Raw genomic sequence first — 16,943 nt, forward strand, 5'->3', positions numbered from 1 at the left:
GCAGAGGAGGAGGAGAACGAGGACGACGACGAGGGGAGGAGGATGGCGGCGCTGGTGACAGGGACCGGTGTCCCTCCTTCGCGCGCCTGGCTAGGGCCGCGATCCTCGCGCTGGGGCCAGCCAGCCGCCACCCTGAGGAGTCTCGCCCGCGTTGAGCTCGGTCCCTGCGGCTCCCGCCCCTGTCGTGCCCGGAGCTCAGCCACAGATGTCCAGCCACAATTCTCGGTTGGCCGCAGACTCGTACAAGAATTGCGTTTGGACAATCAGTGGCGAAGCCCCTGAGTTCAGGGCCCCGGTCTCCTGCGGGGTTCCGCCTCGCTCCTTAAAAGCGCCGGACCAGATCTCCGGAGATTCGCGGACCTCGCAGATGCTCGGCAGTCGCGGCCCATCCCGCGGTAAGGTGGACGAGCAAGCACGCGGATTCCTACCCTGCGTGGGGATCCCGGTCGCCCCTGGCGCGTGTCTCCTTCGATCGCGGCCCGGGGTCCCTAGAGTAGCCCGCGTTGGGTCTCTACGCCGCCCCAGGTCGGGGGAATCTCCTCTGTCAGTCCCGGGGAACCCCCGACTCCCCTCTCCCCGCCCCCAGCCTGGGCTCCCCGGTTTCGCCGGGAATCCGGAAAACAGGGACCCGAGGCTAGGTCGCGTTTCCGAACCCGGGGTCCGGGCTGCTGGACTCGTGGGTCTCCCGTCCCCGCCCAGCCCCGCGCACGCACCGGCTCGGGCGCTCTCCGCTTCCCTGTGGCTGAGTCGCGGCCGGGGCGCCGGCGGTAGCAGTGGCGGCAGTGGCTGGGACGGCGGGGAGCGCTGGAATGCGCCGCCGGGTCACCTGCAGCGCCCGGGGAGCCGGGCTGGGAGCCGGCGAGCTGGCGAGGCGCAGGGCTGAGCCCGAGCGGGCGCCTCTGGCGGCTCGGGGCCGGGGCGGGCTTTTAGTGGGCCGCTCCAACAATACGGGCCTGGCGCGGAGAAAGGGGCTCGGCTGCAATTGGTACTGGATTTGAATAACGCCACGGGGCCATCAATGGTCATTGTGTCGGCGGGTAATGAATCTCCGCTGTCTCTCGGGCTGGCCAGGCAGCTGCAACCTGCGCTCAGGCAGCTCTTAAAGACATAGCGTGCCCCTCCCCGGGGGCCGCCCCCCCCCTGCATCGGCCGGACCCCTCGCCCTCCCACCCCCACCCAGCATCCTAGACTCCCAGTGCCCCGCCAGCTCCTTCGCCTGAACCCTTTGCACATCTCCCCCTCCCTCCTCTTGGGCCAGGCACCCGCATCTCGGCCCTGCACTCCCATGGACCCAACTTAGGCCCCTGGCCTTGGTTGAGCTCCCCAGGAGAGCCCAGGGGACTCCAGAATCTTTTAAGGCTCAACTCTGGCCTTCCATCTGCATCTAAACCTGAGGCCTCTGGAGCCCTCCTGCCTTAAGCTCCTGCCCCAGGGGCTTCTAGCTGGAGGGTGAGGGGGAACGGTCTAGAGGTCAGAGGGTCACCCCCTTAAAAGGCTGTGCTAAAAAAAAAAAAAAAAAAAGGCTGTGCTGCAGGATAAGGGAGGAGGGGATGCAGTCCCAACCCCCAGGCTGAAGATGCCATCTCGAGAGACCACACTCCCACTAGGGATCTGGAGACTGCCCTCTCTGCGGCCAAGGACAAGGGCTTATTCCCAGGATACCTCCTGCAGGCTCCTGGATATCTCAGCTCTAGCAGGGTTGTGGGGATGGGGGTGGGGGAGCAGGAGGGTGTGAGAGGGGCATGAAATCTGTTAATTCTTGTCATTGTCTCTTCCACTGGACAGCCACACTGGTCCAGGAGGGCAGGGGCTCTGTCTAGGTCTGGTATGCCCCCACCCCACCCCAGCCCACCCCAGCCAGGTCTGGCACAAAGAAGGTTCTCAGTCTACTGGGAGATACAGACCCAGTTCCTCACCTGCAGAGCTCACTCAGCCTATCTTTCCCAATGAATCTCACACCCTGGAGGGGACTTTGTGGCCCTTCTTCCCATGCATTCTGCTCTCCATTTACCCCAGGGTTCCCCAGGCACCCCAAGCGTCCCTGCCCATGCCCTGAAATCCTCTCCTCTCCTGTGTGGTCTGTGGTCTGTGGGCCACCGCCACGTGCCCCACTGAATTGTGATTATTGCTTGGTCTATTTTCCTCCCTGGGACGGGAAGTGGGTCTTACTGATGATCTTAGTGTGTCCAGAGCCTAGTACAGTGCCCTCCCCCCAACCAATCGTTGACAAGCCATTGCTGACTTAAAAACGAGCCACGTGAACTTCTTGGAGTTTCTTACGGAAGTTGAAAAAATAAGGCTTCTGGGGAGTAATACTTGAAGTCAAGGTTTTATAGAGAGGGAACCCCGGCTAACCAGGTCCTAACTCCTGTGAATGCTCCATCTGATAAAAATAATAACAACAATAACTGTGACAAGTACCCTAAGTACCAAGCACTAAGCGCCTTAAAGGTAGGAGCCTTTTGACTCCTCACAACAACCCTGGGAAGTAGGCACTGTTATCAGCCCCATTTTACAGATGAAGAAACCAAGATTGGTGGCAGTTAAGTCCCTAGTCCCCAGCTAGAAGGTGATGGAGCCAGAGTTGGAACCCGCCGCACACTACAGATTCCCAGCCTTTACGTAGCAGATACGGAGGGGACTGGCGTAAATGTGCACCCCAAACGGTGAAACCCCGGAGGCACCCCGTGTCTGTTTATAAATTATAATCCAGTTCCAGCCCCACCCCAGCCTGGCAGAAACACAACCTTGACAGAGAGGACAAGAGTGGTCTCTGCACGAGTGGGTCGGGAGGAAGGCTTTTCCGTGTATGTGAGAACTACTTAAAGCCATCAGCCCTGGGCAGAAAAGGGTCAGTTCCCCTCACCCTCATCCTCAGGGAAACTGAGGAGCCTAGAAGGGTCCTCCTGCTAGTCATTGAACAGATATTTATAGCATGCCTACTGTGTGCTAGTCGGGGACTCGGCATGGGCAGATGTCCCCAGAGGAGATGCACAACAGAGCACCAGGGAAGGAGAGCCGCCCCGAGGAGCTGCCAGCAAGGTGAAGGCGAGCGGAGCGCCGAGGCGGGCACTGTTCCAGGAGGAGGGAAGGGCACCTCCAAAGCTAACACGCAAAAAACAACTTGGTGAGTTTTGGGAGGGAAGGAGATTTGGCGTGGCTGGAGCACGAAGGGGAAATGGAGTTGGAGCTGGGGTTGACCCCACCAGGCCCTGTAGGACACTGGGAGGATTTGTGATTTTACCCTAAACGCAGTGGGGATCCTGAAAGGTCTGACAAGTTCAGATTTACATGTTTAAAGGTGTGCTGGCACTGGAGTGTAGCAAATGGGAGGCAGGGGGGCGGGATAGGGGCAAGCTGGTCAACAACGGAGACCAGTTAGGCTACTGCTGGTTTGCAGGTGAGAGCTGGTGGGGGGACCTGGACTGAGGTGATGGCAGAGCAGAGTCCCCAACTGTGTTTCTGACAGTCTTGTTACTAATGACTAACATTTAGTGAGCACCTGTGCTGTATTGTGTGTACGCTGGAGCCTGGGGGGAGGGGGAAGGGAAAGATGAACAGAGTCTGATGTTGCCTGTCTAAAAGTATCCATCCAGTGGACCAGTGGACAGACAGACACACAGCAAAAGGAGCCAGCCCCAGTGAAAGGAGTGGAGCCACGGGAAAACCCTTTAACTGAAGCATTAGCAAAATTCTCTGGGATTATAGAGGACTGAGCGATTCATTCCCACGGGGAGGATGTGGGAAAACGGCTAGGGGAGGCAGCACTGCCTCGGGCTTCCAGGCATGTGAATTCCGGTAGACTGAACCTTAGTTATTGCCTCTGTGAAATGGGGCCATCATGCCTGTCCTGTGTCCCTAGAGATGGTTATTAGATGGTCGTGGTGTTGGGAAGGTCCAAACACACCTTGCATTTGCTTGCAGTCAGGTTTTATCATTATCTTCCAGCATATACAGACACATATATACACGTTCAGGCTCAGGCATGCACTCAACTCTTCCTAGCCTCTGCTCTCTCCCTTCTCCCTTGTTAAGAAAGACCAGCTCTCAGGAAGAAGGTGGCAAAGTCTCCCACACTGCCAGTTAGGCATGCCGTTCCTACCAGGACTGGCATCTGACCAGGAACTAGACCAAACACTGTCCCCGGCGCAAAGGATATGCTCATAATTGTCTGTTGAATGAATGAATGAATGCTGTATAGGAGTCATAATTCAATGAATGGGTGGATGGATAGACAGATGGATGAAAAAGAAGACATTGGGACAGCTGAATAGAAGAGAAAATGAATAAAGAATTGACTGTGGGTACCTAAGGTAGCCACTCAGCTGAGGTTCTAAGTATGGAGCTGGACGCATTGCTGTGAGGTGCTCACTAAAGGGGGCTTCCTTCATGCTGCAGCCTCGATTCTGTGCTTCAGAGGCAGGCTTATGACCAGAGCTTGGCAGGCAGGTGCACAGGAAACAGCTGTGGCAACAGGTCGGTCAGGCTGCATCTCTGATCCAGATATGTCCAACCCTGGAGTCCTGTCCCCAAACGCTCCCGTTCATCTGGTTTCACCGTGGCCTGGGAGAGAGGAAAGAGCCCTGCTATGACTCTGTGTGTCTCCCCGGGCCAGGCCCTTGCCTGCTCGGGGCTCCCACTGCCCCATCCGTGCAGAGTTCTCTAAGAGCATCCAGTGCTCTTACATGGTGACGAGCTGAGCAACCTGCCTTGGAAATGAATTGACAACCTGATACATCCCCAATCTCAGAAGATGACAAAGCCAGGCCACTGACCCCACTCAGAGGGGATCCTAAGGACCCCTACACCCTGCATAGTATATTTCCGTTTACAAAAGATGTTCCTCTCCACGAGATGAGTGAAGGAAGGGCAGGGAAGCCTTCCTCCCCGACCTGGGATGCTTCATCCCATCATGCTGTGCCATTGTCTTTATTACACGTACCCCTCTCTGAAAGCCTGATATTTACCCACTGTGGAATTCGTCTCTCCACTGGAATGTAAGCCCTACGTGGGCAGGGATCATGTCCTATTCATTGCTGTGTCCCCAGCACCTAGAAGAATGCCAGACCCTTAGAAGGTGCTAACTTTTATTAAATGCCTGGGTAAAGGGATAAATAGACGGGCGGATGCATGGGTCATTGTAATCCAGTTCAAAACGACCATATATTAAGTCCTGGGCACTGGGCTAAGCACTTCTCATGGATCATGACAGCTTCGTGAGGAGCGCTGTTACTGTTCCCATTGTACAGACCAGGAACCCGAGGCCCAGAGAGAGAAAGTGACTGTCCCCAGGTGCAGAGCCCAGGTTTTATTTATATTTTTTTAAATTTTTGGCTGTGTTGGGTCTTCGTTGCTGCACGCGGGCTTTCTCTAGTTGTGGCGAGCGGGGGACTACTCTTCGTTGCGGTGCGTGGGCTTCTCATTGTGGTGGCTTCTCTTGTTGAAGAGCACGGGCTCTGGGCATGCGGGCTTCAGTAGTTGCAGCACGTGGGCTCAGTACTTGCAACGCGTGGGCTCCAGGAGAGCCCAGGTTCTAGATCCAAGTCTGCCTATCAGCAAAGGCCATGTTCGTATCCAAGCCACCATCTGACACGTCTATTTTCCCAGCACCCGGTGATGTTGGAGCCATTGGAAGTTAGGAGCTGGGACTCAGACATATTGTCTGATTCCAGTTATGGAAGTATTCAGAATAGATAAATCTATAGAAACAGAGAGCAAAAAATGGTAGCTTAGGGATGAAGGGAGGAGACGTTTGGGGGGAACAGGGAGTGAAAACTAATGGGTATGGGGTTTCTTTTGGGGGTGATGTAAAGGTTCGAAAGTTGATTGTGGCGATGGTTGCACAACTCTGAATACACTAAAAACCATTAGATTGTACATTTTAAATGGGCGAATTGTATGGTATGTGGATTACATCTCAGTAAAGCTGGTATTAAGAAAATGGTTGGGGCTCAAGAATCTCACCTCTGCCGCTTACCCGCGAGGCACATCACGTCACGTCTCTGAGCCTCAGGTCCCTAAACCCGTAAAATGGGGAAAATAAACGTCTCGTGGGGTTAATGTAAGCACTAAATGAGATAATACATGTTATTATCCTCATTTTATCGAGGGGGAGACTTAGGCCCAGAAAAGGGAAGTGACTTGGCCTAGGATGCACAGCTGGTGGGTGACAGGTGAGGGGCTCTGGCCTGGGTCTCTGGGCACCGCTGCTTCTTCTAGCGTGATGTAGGCTGGGTCAACATTTGTGCACCCACCCAGCCCACCACCACCACTCTCTTCCATCTTCCCCATCTTCCCCCTTCTCTTGGGCTCTGAGGCCCTGTCTCCCCGCTGCCCATGCCCATGAGCAGACTGAGGTAGCGAGATCCCCCCAGAGCACAAGACGCCCTCTCCCCCAGCCCCTACCCTGCACCCCTCCTGGGGCCATGATGCTGTCTTGCCTTTGCTTGTAATAAAGAAAATATCTCAGCTACCCTTCCACGGTTGCTTGGCAACCCCAAAGGGGGGTGGGGGGAGCAAAGGGGAGGAGGAAAGGGGGAGGACTCTGGAGCCAATCTGGAGACAAAGAGTAGGATTTGGGTGACATGGAGCCTGTTCTTAGTGCTAACCTGGCCTGGCCGGGGCGACGGGTGGGGGCAGGGGGCTTCCTCTCACCCCACTGTCTCACACCAATAAATATGGATTAGGGAAATGGGCAGAGTTTTTCCCACGGGCCTGAAAGACCGCATCTGACCTTTCTACCCCCTTTATGTACCAACATGACAGTCAAGAGAGAGCAAGGAGCAGGACCCCCTGAGATGCCTCCCCCGCGGCCTTCTGACTCGGGGAAACTTTTCACCCTCCTCCTTCCCTGGGCCCCAGACCAGGTCACAGCCCCGCCTGGGCCCCGGTCCCAGAGACGAGGAGAAGGCTGCTCTTCAGGGGGCAGGCAGGAGCTCCCAGCCTCGACGGCACAGAGCCCAGGCGGGCGGCCCTGGGGCAGCCTGTAAAGGTGCTCCCTGCCTCCCATGCCAGCCCCCTGCCCCGTGGCTCGGGCTCTGTGCACCCCGTCCCGCCCACCTCTGCCTGGGCCTCCTGCATTAGGAGCCCTGCTCTCCCCACCGGCCCTCCTACAGCCCTGTCCCTCTTCCTCTTCTTTCCTGACCTCACTTCACATCCCTCTTCCCCCACCACCCTCGTCTCCATTTGGTTTCCCTCTTTTCCTCTTCTCCAGGGTGCGCCCCCTGCCACAGTCCCCCTACTTCTGCAGTCCCCCCACAAACCAGGAAGCTCTTGAGGCTGACGTTCCTAAAGGGAAGATGGCAGAAGGGGTTGCAAAGGCGGGAGGGTGGGGTGGTGATCTCTCTCCCTGGTGCCCCGGCTCCCTGGCCGCTGGCCCGGGGTGGAGAAAGGCCTCTCTGAATGGAGTCAGTGTGGAGACAGGAAAAGCAAACACCTCAGCCTGGGCTGTGCTGGCCTGCTGGGGCGGGGGGCAGGATGGGGCAGGGGACTGGGCTCGTCTCACCCTCGCCCCATCAACCCTCCCCTGGTTCCCAAGGGCCCATGGCTTCCTGGACCCTCAGCCCACAGTGTCCAGAAAAGGAGTGGGTTTAGGGACTGGGGACAAGCCCTCCAGGAGACACCTTTGCCCCAATCTTTCCCTGCCCCCCTGCCCAACCCTCAGCCAGTGCCCTTCCTGCCCAGCAGGTGCCAGGAAAATCTGTGCCCAGGAAGGGCGGGCTAGCACCTGAGGGCCTGCCAGACCAGCCCTTCTCAGCAGCAGGAACTGGGTAGGGAAGTCACCTTGTGCCAGAGACGGCCCCAGCAGTGCCATCCACCTCCCGGGCCGAGGGGACCCCAAGATGCTCTGCCCAGGTGAGTGCTCCTCTGGCCCCACAGCTGGGCAGTGAGGGAGCGGGAGGCTTTGTTGGGGCTCCCTATGTGTCCCCAGAAATCTGTGACATTTTCTGTCGGACTGTCTCGCCCTCTGTCTGCGGTGCGTGTGGCATTTGTAGTTTGGTGAGAGGAACCAAAAGGATGATTAGGAGAGCTGGAGGTGATCTGGGGATGAAGGGAGACAGAAGGGGCTGGAGTCTGGGGAGCGAGACTTCTGGATTCCAAGCCAACTTTTTGCTTAAGACCTATGGAATCACAGAGGCTCCTGTGATGGTCTCCTTTGAACACTTTGGATCCTAAAAGACTTCTGGAATGAGCTCAGAGAGGGGTAGCAACTCATCCTGGGTGACACAGCGAGTTGGTGGAACTGGAACTCAAACCCACCAGGCCCCCTTATGACGCCAAGGGCAGTACTGTTTGTGCTCTGGGCGCTGTGCTCGGCCACCTTGCCTTCGCCCTCCACATACAGTTTGGTCCCTCTGGATTTCAGGGGCAGTTGGGGGAGGGCAGACTCTGGATAGCACCTCCCAGGGCATCCTTCCCTTTCTATCCTCTCTCCAGGCACCATGCCCAGGGCCAAGCAACCCCTGCCCAGGCATCAGAGAAGCCACAATCTCTTCTGATGAGAAGGCATGGTTTGGCCTTGACCTTACAGATCCCAGAGAATGTGGCCCCCTTAGATCTCAGGGTCTAACTGTAGTCCCTTATGCTGTAATCAAAGCCCAACCACTCCTTGGAAAGCAAGGCCAACAGCTGACTGCCTGCTACAGGGTCCCCAAAGTGCCCACCTTGAGGTGCCCTGGCCATGGCACCTTCCTGAATAAAAACAGGCAGCCCTCACTGAGTCAGGTGCTGTTCTAAGGCCTTGCATGTACTTCGCTGAATGGTCTCCACACTCCTAAAAGGTGGGTTCAGTTTTACAGATTGGAAAACTGAGGCACAGAAAGTAGAAGTAACTGTCCGTGGACCCACTGCCAGGAAAAGTCAGAGCTGGGATTCGAACTCACAGCCTGGCTCCAGTGCCCTGAGCCCTTAAATGTTCTCCTATCCTGCCTCTAAATTCCTAGGAGGTCTCCACTAGAGGTCATTGTGTCCAGCCCCCGCATCTGGGTGTCTGCCCAGGCCAACCTCTGCTCACAGACAAGAATCCTTCTAGTTTTTAAAGGCACCTGCTCCAAGAGTGGAGTTCCCCCTGGGGGTAATCAGACATTTATTTATTCATAGCCTTCTGGCTGGGAGGATAGGCCTTCCCACCCAGGACTCAGCAGGGTCCAGCTGCCTCGTTGTCCCTCTCTCCTTCCCACTGCAGTATAATCTATAATCAGAAGAGAACGAGCCTTGCCTCGTGTCTCGGCTCCATAACCTCCAAGCTGTGTGTCCCTGGACAAGTGACTCAACTTCTCTGAGCCTCAGTTATCAACTGTAAACTAGGGTTAATGGTACACCCGCTTTGTGAGGTTGGTGAGGATTAAATGATAAAAGCGGATGAAAAACTCTACTTTCAGGAATCATGTCTGTAGTTTGTTACTAGAAGAGTTTCTCTGAACGTGTCGAGCACCGGAAACCGCGAGGAGGAGGCACGGCATCCTCGCCTGAGTGTGAAACCTGCTCTTGGTGTTGCTTCTGCAACTGCCATTTGCCATTGATAATCGTTCTTCTCTTGGGAGAGTAAGAGGCAGAGGATGCTGCCTGAGTGTTTGCCGTCGTTAAAAAAAAAGGAAGAAAAAGAGAAAAAGAACAAGGTGGGGGGAGGTGGCTTAAGGCAGAAAGGGGTCAGTGATCACAGCGCCTGACACCTGTGAAGTGCCCAGAATGAAGTGGTAAATCCTTCTCATCATCGTCATCATCATCGTCACTGAGACCCTTCTGCCCGCAGGATCGGAGCCTCTTGCTTTCAGCCTTATAGTTTAGCCTCCTCGTTACAGAGAGAGAAACTGAGGCCCAGAGTGGGGAAGGGCTTTCTCAGCAGGAAAGCTCTCAGGTCCCCTCATTCCCAGTTGGATCCCCTGTCTCTTCTCCTTCACTCCTTCCCACCTCGAGTCCTGCCCTGGCTTTCCGTGCCCAGGGTCGGGCCCTGGCCCCCAGTCCTGCCCAGGCCGTGCCCAGGAGAGAAGTGAGCAGCGGTTGGAAGAGTAGGCCAGAGGCCCGGCGCGTTCTCAGCCCCGGCTCTTTGTCTGTCGCTTTGTGATGGTAAGTGCTGCTCCTAAATCAGTTCTGTGACATTGTTATTGTTGCCCAGGGCGCAAAGAGTCTAAACTTTTCCCCTGAGGTCAAGAATGTGGCCGGTCCCCTAGCCGCCTGGAGCAGGGGCCTGGGTGGCTGGGGGTGGGGCTGGGGCCTCACCCCGAGCTGGGGCGAGATGTTGGGGGGAGGGGGTCAGCGGGAACAAAACGCTTTGAAATGCCTCCTCTCCATCACTGCCAACATTGTCCGCTGCCCACGGGGGGCCTGGCACCGCCTTGCCGGGGCTCCGGCCCCCAGCCCTGGCCAGGCCCGGCCCGGCCTCTGAAAATGGACAGAAGGGTATTGTCCCTCCTCGCAGCCCTTTGTCTGCCCCAGTTCCAGATGTCTAGGCTGGGACCAGGGGGCTGACCCATGGTGGGCAGGGGGGAGGGGACAGAGGGGGAGAGCACGGGTCACTGCATCCTGAGGGGTCATTCCCAGACCCTGAGATCCCACCCAGCCACAGCCCAGTCACCTTCTGGGCCGTCTCAGCCCTGGGATTGTCCCTGTTCCCTTGTCTCTCCTCCCCTTCCCGATAGACCAGGTTCCGGGCTCAGGAAGAGTTAAGAGCAGGGCGCTTTGGGATTCCCACTGCTCTACCCCGCTAACTGTGTGATCTGGATAAGCTGTGCCCCCTCTCGCAGCCTTTTGCTCTCGCGTGGGCATCACTGGACCAGGGTGCATTCATTCACAAGAAATGACAGAGCCCTCCTATGTGCCAGCTCCGTGCTGGGCATGGGGGCGCACAATGGTGGGTGGGCCACTCAGATCCTTCCGGATTGTCATTTATAGTCGTGATAGTAAAGGGGCAACATTTCTCACCGACTCTCGCTGTGTCAGGTACCGGCTAACCGCTTTACCTGCATTATCTCATCCTTTTCACAACAAAATCAAGGACGCAGTAGATATTGTTCTTCTATCCATTTTCTAGCTTTGGATACTGAGATTCCGAGAGGTAAAGTCCCTTGCCCAAAACTAGGCTGCCAGGAAGCAGCAGAGCTGGGATCTTAGCCCAGGCTGACCGCCACCACCGAGAGGAATGATCCACTAATAAGTACTTGGAAGGTTCTGAGCGCAGAGCCTGGCACTACTCCGGACTCACCCCACAGAGCGGGTGGTGGTGGTAATTCCACCCGTCAGCTTCCCATTTCACAGAGGGCGCTACTGAGGCCCAGATCAGAGAGAGAAAGCCTGGGGTGAGAAGCTCGGGGAAACTTAAATAGCAACACCAACAGGGATTCCGGGACCACCAGGGCCGGCCAGAGAGAGGCAGGCAGCCCGGTTTTGGTTTCAAACCCCAGTTCCGTGTGGGCTTGGGCAAGTGATTTAGCTTCGCGATGCCTCCGTTTTCTCATCTATAAGATGAAGATATTCCCTGCTTCACAGTGTTGTTGTGAAAACTAAGTTAGGTAATACATTTCAAGCACTTAGCACAATGCCTGGCACACAGCAGACAGTTAGTGATAGCTATTACTGTTATTATTCTGAATGGGGTAACATTTATCCTTTTGAACCCTCCTCTCACCTGGGGTCACCTGAGGACAAGGCTCTTTTGAGGGGAGGGAGGGGCTGTGGGTTAGCAGTTGCTGAGTGGGGGTGGGGATAGCAATGCTTGGTCTGCTTGGGGGTTTCTAGAAGTGTTGCGACACGCTACTCCTGCAGGTCAGAGGAAGGCAGAAGGGGTCAGGCTGGGAGGGGAAGGGGCTGCCTGGTCCCAGAGGAGTTAACAGCTCCCGGGCCCTGGCCCAGCAGGACTGCCACGATTTTAGCAGAGGAGCCAGGGCTGCTTCCTGATGGGCAAAACAGCTGGCTACACGGGGAAAACAGCTGGCCTGGACCCAGCCTCTTGAGGACAGAGGCAGAGCCTCAGAGGAGGACAGCTCCACATCTGGGCTCCTGGGAGAGGAGGGCATGGCCAAGAGCGAGAGGGTGGTCCTTTGGGGTGGGGTGGGCATTGGGTGGGACCCTGGGAGATGAGGGGGCGTGGGCAGATTCCTCGAGCAGAGACTAAGATATGCTAGGTCTAAGCGGAGTGGTGACTCCAGCTGGAATTTGGGGGTCTCAGTCTCCCCTCAGATAGGAAAGATGAGGGGCAGGGGAGCAGATGGGGGGCAAGACTTTGGCGCTCAGCCCTGGGTCCGCTTGGAACCGGGCTTGGAACTTGAGGTAGGAGGGAGCCTACTGGAGCTCCTGGACCCCCATCTGCCGAGCTGCACCAGGACCAGGAGCGGGGTGTGGGCTCCTGCTCTGGCCAGGATCCTGGGCTCCCTTGGCCACAAAGCAGGACAGGGGCCCAGAGAGCCCCCAACCCAGGAGATGTGAAGCTCGCAGCTGGTAAGAGCTCCACCCATGCATCCCCTCTGCCGTGGGCCCCCCGTTCCCATCCTGCTTGGCTGCCAGGCTGTGAGGACCCACAACCCTGGGGCTCTGTGTGGGCCCTGGGGTACTTTTAGGCTGCCCCCACCCATTGGCAGGGAAGCAGCACCTGAGACCTCGTGTTAGGTTGGGCAGCGAAGGCGGAGGGTTAATGGGGGTGCGACCAGGGTCCACTGGACCACAGCCACCTGCCAGGGCTCCTGACCCCCAAGTCCCACAGGCCAGACACCCCTAATTTCTCTCTGACCTAGGGGGCTCCTCTAGCCCACCTTCCTAACCTCCAGGAAGAGGGGGTTGGCCTTCACCTTGGGTGTGCCAACCTCAGGCCCCCTCTCCCTGATGAAGGTCACTCTTCAGGGTCCTTGCCTGTAGGCAGACCTTGGAGCTGAGGCTCCCAGAGGGGAGAAGAAGGTGGCGGGGAGGGGGACAATTCTTCCAGGGTCTCTGTTTCCGGAAGCCAGGGTGGAGCCTGAGGCACTGGCGCCACCACCTGGCTTTGGCCAGAACTACAATGGCTGAGGGACGGGAGTGAAGCTGCTGTGGGGAGGGAAATCCAGAGCCCAGCTATGTGTTGGTCCGGGGTGGTCTGGGTCCTATTCAGCCAGATGGACCCAAAACAATCATTTTTTTCTACGCACGTGTCCTACGTGACCCCTAGAATGAGTCCTTAGGCCCATAGAATAGCAGCTTCAAACTTGAGCTGGCATCAAAATCACCTGAAAGGCTTGTTGGTTTAACTTCCACTCCCAGAGTTTCTGGTTCAGTAGATATGGGGAGGGGCTTAGGAATCTGCGTTTCTAACAATTTCCAGGTGAGGCTGCTGCTGGCTGGTCCAGGGACCATGTTTTGAGAACCACTGCTTTAGAATTTTGGCGGGTTTGGCGCAATATTACCTTTGCAGAGAATGTCGTATTATTATATGTGGGGGCAAAGAAATGAGTGTAAGTAGGAGCACAGGTGCTTGGTCAGCCCACCCTAGTCAGTGACCTCATAATATTTCTTTTTTTAAATTAATTTTTATTGGAGTATTGTTGATTTACAATGTTGTTAGTTTCTGCTGTGCAGCAAAGTGATTCAGCTATACATATGCATATATCCACTCTTTTTTAGATTCTGTTCCCATATAGGTCATTACAGAGTATTGAGTAGAGTTCCCTGTGCCATACAGTAGGTTCTTATGACCTCATCATGTTTCTATTGAGAGCCCAGCCAGTGCCTGGCTGGCCCTGCTCTAGGGCTGGTATAAAATGGTGAAGGCGGCGGACGGGTCCCTGCCTCAGAACTCACAGCTGGGCAGGCGTGGCATGTGATCTTTCCACTTGTGAGTCTAAAAGGCAGCTCAAAATAAGGTCCAACGCAGAACCTGATTTCACATTCTACCTGCTCCTTCTCAGGTCTTCCCCATTCAGAAGCTATCCCACCACCCAGCCCACTTCAAACCCTGTGAGTCATCCTGACTCCTCGCTCCATCTCTCACATCTAATCCCATAAGGCTGTGGGCTCTGCCTCCGTTACATCTCAGCCCGCCCAGCCCACTGTCATCTCTCCCGGTACCAGGCTCTCCTGGGCTTTCATCCTTGCCCCTGTGGTCCACCCTCTGAGCTGCAGCCAGAGCAATCTTTTTTAATAAATTTATTTATTTATTTATTTATTTATTTTTGGCTGTGTTGGGTCTTCGTTTCTGTGCAAGGGCTTTCTCTAGTTGTGGTGAGCAGAGGAAACTCTTCATCGCAGTGCACGGGCCTCTCACTGTTTCGGCCTCTCACGTTGTGGAGCACGGGCTCCAGACGCGCAGGCTCAGTAGTTGTGGCTCACAGGCTTAGTTGCTCCGTGGCATGTGGGATCTTCCCAGACCAGGGCTCGAACCCGTGTTCCCTGCATTGGCAGGCAGATTCTTAACCACTGCGCCACCAGGGAAGCCCCAGAGCAATCTTTTTAAGAGAAATCCTGTCAATCCTCTGCTTACCCCCTCCAATGTCTTCCTGTTGCACTTTTTAAAAGAATCCAAAATCCTGCCATAGTTTTAAGGCCCTAAGTGGTCCTCACCTCTTACCACACTCCCCTTGCTCACTTTGCTCCAGCCACCCTGGCCTCCTTGCTTGTTCCCACCTGTTCCCTCCATCTGGAACACTCTTCCCCAGATCTGCTCTTGGCTGGCTCCCCTTATGCTCTGAAATGTCTTCACTGACCCCTCTATTCAATGTTGCCTCCCACCCTCAGCTACTCTCTGTTCTCATTACCTTGTTTTATTTTGTTCGTAGCATTTACTGTTCTTCGAAGTTATCTATTAATTTATCAGTTTGCTTGTTTCCTGTCTGTCTTCCCTCATCAGAATGTGAGCAACTTAGGAACAGAGACTGTCTGTACCTCTGTATCCCCAGTACCTAGAATTCTACCTGCACATAGCGTGTGCTCAATAAATATTTGCTGAATGAATGGAATTATATAGGATTCCCTGTAGGAGTAGGTCCCCCTGACATGACATCAGGGAAGTCTTTCCAGAGGGCCTCTAGAAGTTGGCTCAGTTCAAGCAGAGGAATTAAAAAAAAAAAAGGATGTGGGAAGGTCTTCAAGCATGAAGTGTTCTGGAAACTGTACATAGTCCAATTTGGCTGGAGCAGGAGATAGGGGAGGGGAGGTCAGAGGAGTTGGAGAAGCACCGGGCAGGCCATGAAGGTCCTCCTTGTCCCTTGAGGGGTTTGAGCTCTATGCTGAGGGCAATGGCAGCCCCCAAAGGGTGTAATACCATGCAGTTGAGAAAGCACCACTGAGTGAAGAACAGTTTCCAGGGAGAAAGCCTCGGGGGCAGGGGTGAGTACTGGGAGGCGCTGTAGCCCAGGTGAGTGGTGCTGATGCCCTGGGCCACGCAAGTGGCCACGTGCAAGAGACACTGAGGTGGTCTAGCCAGGATGAGGAGATGGAGTGGGCTGAGAGAGAGGCACTTGTCATCAGGTCCCCAGCTTGAGGGAGGCCACCGGAGTGGGAGCAGGTTTGGGGGAAAGACTGGGGTTCTGTTTTAGACAGATGGAATGTGGGTCCAGGTGAGAAGCAGAGACACATGTCAGTTTTGCAGAAAGACGGAGTGCTCTATGAGGTCAACTGCTGGAGGGAGCCCTCTTGGATGAGGGACCAGGAGGATGCCGGTCTTGACGGGAGCAGTTTGGCTGGAGCAGCCTTGGTGTGTGTCAATCAGTGAATGAAGGTGAGGAAATGAGACCGGGAGCAAAGCACAGGCAGGGAGCTGACTGTATTCATATATATTTTTAAAATATTTGTTTATTTATTTGGCTGCACCAGGTCTTAGCTGCGGCATGCGGGATCTTAGTTGTGGCATGTGGGATTTAGTTCCCTGACCAGGGATCAAACCAGGGCCCCCTGCATTAGGAGCGTGAAGTCTTAACCACTGGACCACCAGGGAAGTCCCTGTATTCACATTTTAAGGTGGGGGAGATTTAAGTCCTTTGGAATGTTGAAGGAAGGATCCAGAAGAGACGGGTGTTGGTGATCCAGGAAGGGCAAGGGAATGGCTTTTGGAGTCCAAGGATGGTTCTGTTATGAGGAAGGGTACCTCTTCCATGGTAATAGGCCGTGAGAGCAGAGGCCAGCTTGGTCGCAGGGCGTGGAAGGTTTGGAGGCTGGAATAAGAGTTCTCAGGTGATGGCTTCTCTTTTTCCAAAAAAGGTAGGAAGATTTTCACTGGGGAGAGGGAGTGGAGTGAGGGCTTCAGAAGACCTGGGCATGTGAAATGCCACTGAGGAGCGGGGGCAGGAGCACAGGGAAACTGGATTGTTGGGCTCAGTGAAAGTCCAGTGGAGAGTGGAGATCAGGAGTGTGCAGCAGTCTTAACGTGTCCCAAAGCAAGATGGCTGTAGAGTTTTTTCAGGCAGGAGTGATGGGAGAACCCTGGGGCAAGGGAGTCAGTGACAGGCTGGACCACTGGGTGGACTGGGGAGGGAGAGAGGTGAAGATGGGAGGTCAGTGCATTGGGAGGAGGAGGATGACTGAGGTGAGAGAAGAATCTGGAAGCCCCCATGACTAATAGCATGGGCAGAGGCTCTGGGATGATCCTGGGATGGGTGAGGTTGGGGACATTGCTTTGGTATCCCCAGGACTTCCCTGGCGGTCCAGTGGTTGAGACTCCACGCTTCCACTTCAGGGGGCACGGGTTCAATCCCTGGTCGGGGAACTAAGATCCTGCATGTTGCTCAGCATGACCAAAAAAAAAAAAAAAAAGGTATCCCCTTTCTGGGGCTCGGAGTGCCTTCCAGCAGAGGCAACCATGCAAGGGAAGGGACTCATTATTTCCCCAGGATGCTTCAGGGGGCCTCAAGCCTTCCATTGCAGGGCACTGGCTGTGAAGCAGCCCCACCTGGAAGCTGTTGGAGGCTTTGGAGCTGGGCTAGAGACCAGGACTCTGGGGTCTGATGCCTCCACATGCTGCCCCATCACCAGGCTGTTCCTTGCTGGGC

General features: G+C 55.5%; 1 non-coding gene across 1 annotated transcript; it reads left to right on the forward strand.

Annotated features, from left to right (window-relative positions):
• Positions 1-9,364: 9,364 nt before the first annotated feature.
• LOC114235564 (small nucleolar RNA U3) lies at positions 9,365-9,573 on the forward strand. The gene has a single exon (XR_003621713.1). It is a non-coding gene; the product is annotated as a small nucleolar RNA U3 (small nucleolar RNA).
• Positions 9,574-16,943: the final 7,370 nt, after the last annotated feature.

Source organism: Balaenoptera acutorostrata, chromosome 6 (genome assembly GCF_949987535.1).
Source record: "Balaenoptera acutorostrata chromosome 6, mBalAcu1.1, whole genome shotgun sequence".
Taxonomy (NCBI): Eukaryota; Metazoa; Chordata; class Mammalia; order Artiodactyla; family Balaenopteridae; genus Balaenoptera; species Balaenoptera acutorostrata.